The following is an 11,168-nucleotide window of genomic DNA, read 5'->3' on the forward strand; positions in this document are numbered from 1 at the left end:
GTCACCAGATTAGGGTTACGAGGCATTACCGAACAAGACACAGTTCAGCACAATCATTTATCTCTTTTCATACACCAAAGAATAACGATACATTTATAACATTATCAAACTTGAATATCCTCAATTTACTTATTTTAAATTCAAATATATAAAATGATAATTACAATTCAAATCAATCATACCTTACTAAGCATGTATCACAAATAAACACATTTCAAAATTCAAACTAATTCAATTTAAACATACATCAAAGCTCAATCGAACATATTCTATAATTAACAAATTCGAACCAAACTTGTATACATCAGAGTCATGTTAAATTATATAATACTTTCAATATTCGATTTCCCTAAATCCATCGTATTAATGACAATTTCATAATTAAATCATATTCAAGCATATATCTTCACTTTTCATATATAGAAAATATGTCCGTACATAATTTCACTATTTAAATATCAAACATTGCATTTCATAACTTTTGTATATGTACATAATGAAACCAATATGTATACAACTTAATGTCCAATCACATTTACTACATTAGTAACATTATATTATGGTCGTACATACCTTTGATGTCATTATATTATACACATATGACCATTTCAATGAAATCATTCAATCATAAACTATATACGCTCAATACAAATCAACTTATCATTTAATCGACTAATCCAATAAATTTATAAAAGCTAAATTCAAACTTGTATTGCTCACTTAACTATCATTACCCGAATTTGTATGTATCTTATTCATAAATTTTAAATCTACCTTGAAATCATTTATATATATCATTTAAAAGACCAAAACATGCATATTTATCTATTACAAGTTTGTGCATATGAATACACCATTTTAGCCATATCAAAAAAAAAATCCATACAATTCATATCATTTTACAAAAATAAAATCGAATATTAACTCCACTTGCATGAGCAAATCGTACCTTTATTAAATACTCCACATTCCTAATTTATTTCATAACAAATTGACATCCATAAATAACCTCATAATTTGTACAAGATTTAGCCATTAAATCATAAGTCAAAATATGCCATTTCCGGGTTCACTTAATTACTAAATTACATAACAATACCTTAACAAAGCATATCAAACAAGATTCACATATATTTACTTATAAATAAACCATAGCTGAAACACTAAGACTAAAACCAAACATATCACACATATCATATATATATATATAACACATAACCAAGATTAATTAAGCTTGAATATCATTTACCTTATTACCGAAGCACATGACTAAAACACCATAATATATATATACACCATGGCCAATTCAGAGATTAACATATTATACCAAACTCACTTCACTTATATGCTTTAACTAAGCTCACCTATGCCGAATTATTTACCACCTTCTTAACAAAACATATCAAACATAATTCACATAAATAAATATGCCATAGCTGAAATACCAAAATCAACATATCTATCACTAGATCAAAAGTATAAAAACCATGCTTAACAAAATAAATGAGCCATTTTTGCATGGCTCATATTTACATACCCAAAAAATCAAACATATTAACTAGACTATACATGCCATAAGTTTAAATTCAAACTTAGTAAAATACCGAAAACAGTTGATAGTGTGATAGACTTCTCTGACGATTCCCGTGCTCTTAACCAACTTCCAAATCTATAAAATTGAAAGCGATTACACACAGTAAGCTATTAAAGCTTAGTAAGCCATAAGCAAATAAACATTTAATCATTTACATAAATTAAGCTAGACAATTAGTAATAAATCATTATAATTTCACATATAATTCAATTTATCAATTTATATATATCAAAACTTATATAATTTTTAATAACTTCCCTCTTTACCGAATAATCAATTGAACATTAATATATCCAATCATCACTTTCCTCAATGCACATATACATCAAAGGCCGAATACATATATATTCAAATATGCAATCACATAATTCATATTTCACATAACTTCATATCATCAATTCAAGTATACAACTTACCTTATTTTCAAATAGGTAATCAACGATCACATACCTGGTCACTTAACCTGATTTATACATTCGTACACAACTTATCTTTGCCCGTTGAACCATTCAGAATTAAAAAGGATACTCGGATAGTCGAAAGACTCGTACAATGCCAACGTCCCAGACGTGGTCTTACATGTAATCACATATCAATGCCACTGTCCCAGACAGGGTCTTACACGAATCAAATACGATGCCAATGTCCCAGACATGGTCATACACGTAAACACAAGTCGATGCCAACGTCCCAGACGTGGTCTTACACGATAACACATATCGGAAATCCTATGTGATGACATATGTATCCTATCTATTCCTAAGGTTCGTACGGGCTCTCGGACAACGTATCTCGATCGAATCAAACACGAAATAAAACTTCCTGGCTTGTCACACATTCGACCAATACACATATATATCCACAAAATTCAATTCAACAAATAACATATATATATTTGCAAATTCAACAACATTTATATGCTAATAGACTTACCTCGGATGTCGTCGACTGTTAAATCGGCTACTCGACCACTTTTGTATTTCCCCGATCCAAATCCAATTTCTTTAATTCTTGATCTAAGCATATTCAAATTAAGTTTATTTAAACATCATTCTATTCAATTTAACCTAAAAACACATAAATAGGCAAATTACAATTTTGCCCCTAACATTTCACACTTTTTACAATTTAGTCCTTTTTGCTCAAAACACAAAATACACAAAATTTGACTTCACTCCTTAAGGGCCGAATATTCCTAATGTCCATAGAAGCCCACATATTTCATTTATTTCACACTTTAGTCCATCAAAAATTTATTTTTACAATTAAACCCTAATTACTCAAATTCTTCAAAAATTCAAAGACAAAACATATTAATCTTTCACATATCTTTCATATTCCATCATCAACTATCACAAAGCTCAAGCATTCATCAATGTCATTTCTCAAAATCATCAACAATTCACAAAATTAAGATATGGGTTTTGAAGTATTCAAAGCAATGATCTCAAAAACGTAAAAATTATCAAAAACCGAACAAAAACCAACCTTGAATTAAGCTTCAAAATGGCCGAATGTTTCAAGCTTTCAAACCTTGTTTTTCTTTTCTACATTCGGTGAAGAAAGATGAACATAAAATGGTGGCTTTTAATGTTTTGTTTTATTATAACATATATTATTATATTATTATTATTTTAACTTTTATTTTATATATATATAAATCACATATCATCATTATGCCATCCACTACCTATTACTATTGGCTAAATTACAACATAAGGCCTCAAACTTATAAAGACAACAACAATTAGGCACTTTCTTCATTAACCATCAAATTTTTATTTTACGCGATTATGCCATTTTTTTCAAATTAAGCACACAAACATAAAATTAATTCACGAAACTTTCACATATGTAAATTCACACATAATTAACACAGAAAATAATATTAAAATATTTTTCAGACTCGATTTTGTGGTCCCAAAACCACTGTTCCGATTAGGGTCAAAATCAGACTGTTACAACTCTCCCCCTTTTAGGGATTTTTGTCCCCGAAAATCTTACCGGTGAATAGGTTTGGATAACGCTCTTTCATTGTATCTTCTGACTCCCAAGTTGCCTCCTCAACTCTGTGTTTTTGCCATAGTACTTTGACTAACGAAATTTTCTTATTTCTCAATTCTTTAATCTCACGAGTCAGAATACAAATCGGTTCCTCTTCATATGTCATATCAGATTGAATCTCAATCTCTGTGGGACTAATCACATGTGAAGGATTACATAGGTATCTATGGAGCATCGAAACATGGAATACATTAAGAATCTTTTCTAGCTCAGGTGGCAACTACAATCTATAAGCAACCAGCCCGATACGCTCTATAATCTCATACGACCCAATAAATCTCACACTCAATTTCTTTTAACGATCAAATCTAAGTATTTTCTTCCACTGTGATACCTACAAAAAGACTTTATCTCCAATCTGAAACTCTATATCTTTTCTTTTCAAGTCTGCATACAATTTCTGACGATTCAATGTTGTTTTTTAGACTATTGCGAATCATTTTCACATCATATATTTAAAATTCACACATAGCTTCAAATTTCAAATCTCTTTAATCTCACAACTAAAATTCTGATCTGACTTTCACTGTACATCATCCCTAGCTGAAACTGCTTAACTGTATTAAATTGTTTCCATTTTCTACTCACATTCTCTGATGATTTTAATCTTGTGAATCATTTTCTCACAAAACTCAATCCTGAAATAACGGAGTTCGATAATTGCTTATAATAGCAAACATCTTTCTTAGTTACTTTGCAATTCTAAAACATAGTGACAAATAAATATTTCAAGAATTTGGTTTGCGTTTCCCGATTTCAATGCAGTTTCATACTCATAGATTACTGTAATCTCTCTTAGAATTACCATATAAATTTCAAATCTCAATCCAAAACAATGATAACTGACACCATAGACAGATTTACCAACACAGAAACACATAACTTAACTGTTTTATCAAAAGAAAAAATCTATACTTACAGAGAGATTTCTTCAGATAGTTAACCATATTTAAGATAACTTTATCTTTTTCAATGATAAGACAATCCTGATACAAAATTCATCAACTCTTTATTTCTATAATCAACAAAGTCAGAAATATCACATTTCACACTCATCATCTATATCATATCTCGGACTGTTGTACATCTTGTTAATCCCGTATGAACACCACTGAAATTTTCTTGTAACAGTTGTTATATATTCGTAGAACCTTCCAGTATGCACACTCTATCTCGAAATAACAAATAATCATCAATACCCTATCTAAGGTTCTAAGCCGGAAATCAATTTATGTTGAACTCCTTTTTAACTTATAATTCGCTGACACATTTCTAAATTTCACAACTTCATTATATATACATTTATTTAGCCTCTAATTCATCTATCAACAGTTCATTACGTGATAAGATCAATCACGTATTCATCGCCCAATCAAAATATCCGAAACTTTAATCATTTTCCTCGGATAAGAATCACTTACAGACTTAAAAGTTTTTCGACGATTGAAACTAACCTTGCTTTGCCAAGTTCAAATCTTTATCTGACATTAAACATTTTAAACTCTTATAATCATCAAATATTTCACATAACTCTTTTTATGCAGCTTTAACTGTATAAAATTATAATATATCTCCATACACTCTTGTATTGAAATACATTTCGAACCATTAATTAACATGAGGACGAAAATCATAATCTCTTTATTAAACTCAAACTGAACCAGAACTGATATTTCGGTCGACATTGTCTTCGGGCAAAAGAAAACTTCAACAATCAAACTAACTTTAATTTATCACAACATTTCCCAGATAGGATCATTCCGATAGATATAATTCGGTATCAAGTCTTCAAGAATACAAGTTCTTCTTCCAGATTATCCCTCAATTCACACATGCTCATTCAAAATTTATTTCCATACATATGAATAGATTTAGACACATATAACTCAATTACCTTTTGAAACAAATAATTCAAATTCGACTAAACCACTGAATCAGTCTTTTTGAATGAATCTTTTCTTCTCATTGATAAGGATAACCCAGACATATTATTTCATAGATTTAAAATTATTCTTCTATCATTTTCACTTTTATCAATGCTAAACCTTTATGAGAACTAGAAAAGAGTTTATAATGAAGCTATCTCATATATTATTCATCGAAACTCTAAATTATACAGAAATTACCTTAACCAAATAGAAATCATTGTGCCTTAATAAGAACAATGTCTCAACCCTATATATAGATATTATCCCAACTGTTAATGAAGCATTTGGACACAGAGAAAAATCAAATATGATTTAAATAGCAACCATTGCAGAAACAAAACTTCTATATCTCCGGGGATGGTACCACTGTACTATCACATTTCAAGTCAGAAATTAAAATCATAATAAACATAATCCTCTTTGCCAAATAGTGATCTCTTGCAGATAATCACGTGGAATCATAAGAAAACCAGAATAGCGAAATTTCAGCATATGGAGTCACATAAGATATCTAAGAAAAAAAATTACAACCTATATAGAATGGTATAAAATTCCAATGATATCCTAGAAAATGTCCAGAAAGAACGATGTCATTCTTAAATACTGAAATCCACAGTAACAAAAGCAATATAATCTTCGCATATATTCAACAGAACAATAACCAGTAGAAATAGAATATTGATCTCATTCAGATTTTACCATCGACTTTCGTATCCACACAATGAAACAAATTATCAGTGAAAGAGATAACAAAGTCGAACATAACCCAAACAAATCAACCATGCTTTCATCTATCAGAACATTTTGTTAGCGTTCTCACACGATAAGAATTTTCTTTTTTTTTTTTGAATTGAAAAAATCACATATACTTCTGAAGATAAATGTACACACAGAATATCCAAAAAGAATCATAGTAATTGCCCGACTATAACCATTGTACTCAACTATCAACACAATTCAATCATTATTCCACTGTCTAATTTTTTCATCAGAAATTTTTCACATTATCCCATCTCTAAAAGAAATCAATTCAGGAAAAACTTCCAATTAATACTAATAACATTCCTGAATAAGCCATTTAGTCGAAATTAACTTCTTATTTACCACTGACTCTACATAATCTGAATAGTCTTCAGAACTATCCAATATCTCTTTTTTGACCACATTACTAATCTTTCAAACACGAACTTCTATAACTCCACACTTGTGAGCTTATTCAATCAAAATCTTATAGATTTCATTATAACCTTTCACTAATAAGGGGGTGAGGATAGTAAAGCCTCAAATTTAACTTACACATACATTCACATAACATATATTATCACAAATAACCAATTCATTTTTAAAATTCACATTCTGAAAACATTTAATAAACTTTTACTTTTAATCACTTTTTTTTAACACTTTGTTCATATGTCAACTCAAATCACTAATTCACAACTAGAGCATTTCAGATACAATCATAACTCAAATATCATATCTCATATGCTCATATAATTACAACATTTATCAATAACAATTTGTCATACAATTTGATCATTACCTTTATAAGTCTTACCTCATCACCAACACATTTCTACTCAAATATTTCAGTATTTACTTATGTACTATCAGAATTAGCTCAGTTGGAAAATTTATCTATCTCATCAAAAGAAAATTTCGTCAGAGTTGGAAGATATCACACTATCGCAGATTAAATATGGCATGTATAGCTAGACTCACATATGCTATGGTAGTCCTAGAACCGACTAAACCATAGCTCTGATACCAAATAAAATGTAACACCCCTAACCCGTATCCGTCACCAGATTAGGGTTACGAGGCATTACCGAATAAGACACAGTTCAGCACAATCATTTATCTCTTTTCATACACCAAAGAATAACTATACATTTATAACATTATCAAACTTGAATATCCTCAATTTACTTATTTTAAATTCAAATATATAAAATGATAATTAAAATTCAAATCAATCATACCTTACTAAGCATGTATCACAAATAAACACATTTCAAAATTCAAACTAATTCAATTTAAACATACATCAAAGCTCAATCAAACATATTCTATAATTAACAAATTCGAACCAAACTTGTATACATCAGAGTCATGTTAAATTATATAATACTTTCAATATTCGATTTCCCTAAATCCATCGTATTAATTACATTTTCATAATTAAATCATATTCAAGCATATATCTTCACTTTTCATATATAGAAAATATGTCCGTACATAATTTCACTATTTAAATATCAAACATTGCATTTCATAACTTCTGTATATATACATAATGAAACCAATATGTATACAACTTAATGTCCAATCACATTTACAACATTAGTAACATTATATTATGGTCGTACATACCTTTGATGTCATTATATTATACACATATGACCATTTCAATGAAATCATTCAATCATAAACTATATACGCTCAATACAAATCAACTTATCATTTAATCGACTAATCCAATAAATTTATAAAAGCTAAATTCAAACTTGTATTGCTCACTTAACTATCATTACCCGGATTTGTATGTATCTTATTCATAAATTTTAAATCTACCTTGAAATCATTTATATATATCATTTAAAAGACCAAAAACATGCATATTTATCTATTACAAGTTTGCGCATATGAATACACCATTTTAGCCATATCAAAAAAAAATCCATACAATTCATATCATTTTACAAAAATAAAATCGAATATTAAGTCCACTTGCATGAGCAAATCGTACCTTTATTAAATACTCCACATTCTTAATTTATTTCATAACAAATTGACATCCATAAATAACCTCATAATTTGTACAAGATTTAGCCATTAAATCATAAGTCAAAATATGTCATTTCCGGGTTCACTTAATTACTAAATTACATAACAATACCTTAACAAAGCATATCAAACAAGATTCACATATATTTACTTATAAATAAACCATAGCCGAAACACTAAGACTAAAACCAAACATATCACACATATCATATATATATAACACATAACCAAGATTAATTAAGCTTGAATATCATTTACCTTATTACTGAAGCACATGACTAAAACACCATAATATATATACACCATGGCCAACTCAGAGATTAACATATTATACCAAACTCACTTCACTTATATGCTTTAACTAAGCTCACCTATGTCGAATTATTTACCACCTTCTTAACAAAACATATCAAACATAATTCATATAAATTAATATGCCATAGCTGAAATACCAAAATCAACATATCCATCACTTGATCAAAAGTATAAAAACCATGCTTAACAAAATAAATGAGCCATTTTTGCATGGCTCATATTTACATACCCAAAAAATCAAACATATTAACTAGACTATACATGCCATAAGTTTAAATTCAAACTTAGTAAAATACCGAAAACAGTTGATAGTGTGATAGACTTCTCTGAAGATTCCCGTGCTTTTAACCAACTTCCAAATCTATAAAATTGAAAGCGATTACACACAGTAAGCTATTAAAGCTTAGTAAGCCATAAGCAAATAAACATTTAATCATTTACATAAATTAAGCTAGACAATTAGTAATAAATCATTATAATTTCACATATAATTCAATTTATCAATTTATATATATCAAAACTTATATAATTTTTAATAACTTCCCTCTTTATCGAATAATCAATTGAGGATTAATATATCCAATCATCACTTTCCTCAATGCACATATACATCAAAGGCCGAATACATATATATATATTCAAATATGCAATCACATAATTCATATTTCACATAACTTCATATCATCAATTCAAGTATACAACTTACTTTATTTTCAAATAGGTAATCAACGATCACATACCTGGTCACTTAACCTGATTTATACATTCGTACACAACTTATCTTTGCCCGTTGAACCATTCAGAATTAAAAAGGATACTCGGATAGTCGAAAGACTCGTACAATGCCAACGTCCCAGACGTGGTCTTACATGTAATCACATATCAATGCCACTGTCCCAGGCAGGGTCTTACACGAATCAAATACGATGCCAATGTCCTAGACATGGTCTTACACGTAAACACAAGTCGATGCCAACGTCCCAGACGTGGTCTTACACGATAACACATATCGGAAATCCTATGTCATGACATATGTAGCCTATCTATTCCTAAGGTTCGTACGGGCTCTCGAACAACGTATCTCGATCGAATCAAACACGAAATAAAACTTCCTGGCTTATCACATATTCGGCCAATACACATATATATCCACAAAATTCAATTCAACAAATAACATATATATATATTTGCAAATTCAACAAGATTTATATGCTAATAGACTTACCTCGGATGTCGTCGACTGTTAAATCGGTTACTCGACCACTTTTGTATTTCCCCGATCCAAATCCGATTTCTTTAATTCTTGATCTAAGCATATTCAAATTAAGTTTATTTAAACATCATTCTATTCAATTTAACCTAAAAACACATAAATAGGCAAATTAAAATTTTGCCCCTAACATTTCACACTTTTTACAATTTAGTCCTTTTTGCTCAAAACACAAAATACACAAAATTTGACTTCACTCCTTAAGGGCTGAATATTCCTAGTGTCCATACAAGCCCACATATTTCATTTATTTCACATTTTAGTCCCTCAAAAATTTATTTTTACAATTAAACCCTAATTACTCAAATTCATCAAAAATTCAAAGACACGACATGTTAATCTTTCACATATCTTTCATATTCCATCATCAACTATCACAAAGCTCAAGCATTCATCAATGGCATTTCTCAAAATCATCAACAATTCACAAAATTAAGATATGGGTTTTGAAGTATTCAAAGCAATGATCTCAAAAACGTAAAAATTATCAAAAACCGAACAAAAACCAACCTTGAATTAAGCTTCAAAATGGCCGAATGTTTCAAGCTTTCAGACCTTGTTTTTCTTTTCTACATTCGGTGAAGAAAGATGAACATAAAATGGTGGCTTTTAATGTTTTGTTTTATTATAACATATATTATTATATTATTATTATTTTAACTTTTATTTTATATATATAAATCACATATCATCATTATACCATCCACTACCTATTACTATTGGCTAAATTACAACATAAGGCCTCAAACTTATACAGACAACAACAATTAGGCACTTTCTTAATTAACCATCAAATTTTCATTTTACGCGATTAAGCCATTTTTTTCAAATTAAGCACACAAACATAAAATTAATTCACGAAACTTTCACATACGTAAATTCACACATAATTAACACAGAAAATAATATTAAAATATTTTTCAGACTCGATTTTGTGGTCCCAAAACCACTGTTCCGATTAGGGTCAAAATCGGGCTGTTACAACTCTCCCCCTCTTAGGGATTTTCGTCCCCGAAAATCTTACCGGTGAATAGGTTTGGATAACGCTCTTCCATTGTATCTTCTGACTCCCAAGTTGCCTCCTCAACTCTGTGTTTTTGCCATAGTACTTTGACTAACGAAATTTTCTTATTTCTCAATTCTTTAATCTCACGAGTCAGAATACAAATCGGTTCCTCTTCATATGTCATATCGGATTGCATCTCAATCT

The 11,168-nt window shown here is 29.5% G+C and overlaps 1 long non-coding RNA gene across 1 annotated transcript; it reads right to left on the reverse strand.

The window, feature by feature from the left end:
* Positions 1–1,268: 1,268 nt before the first annotated feature.
* LOC121213898 (uncharacterized) lies at positions 1,269–10,559 on the reverse strand. Its single transcript, XR_005909420.1, has 3 exons — positions 10,469–10,559; positions 9,914–9,996; positions 1,269–1,669 (listed from the first exon to the last, which is right to left on the reverse strand). It is a non-coding gene; the product is annotated as an uncharacterized lncRNA (long non-coding RNA).
* Positions 10,560–11,168: the final 609 nt, after the last annotated feature.

Source organism: Gossypium hirsutum, chromosome D01 (assembly GCF_007990345.1).
Source record: "Gossypium hirsutum isolate 1008001.06 chromosome D01, Gossypium_hirsutum_v2.1, whole genome shotgun sequence".
NCBI classification, from domain to species: domain Eukaryota; kingdom Viridiplantae; phylum Streptophyta; class Magnoliopsida; order Malvales; family Malvaceae; genus Gossypium; species Gossypium hirsutum.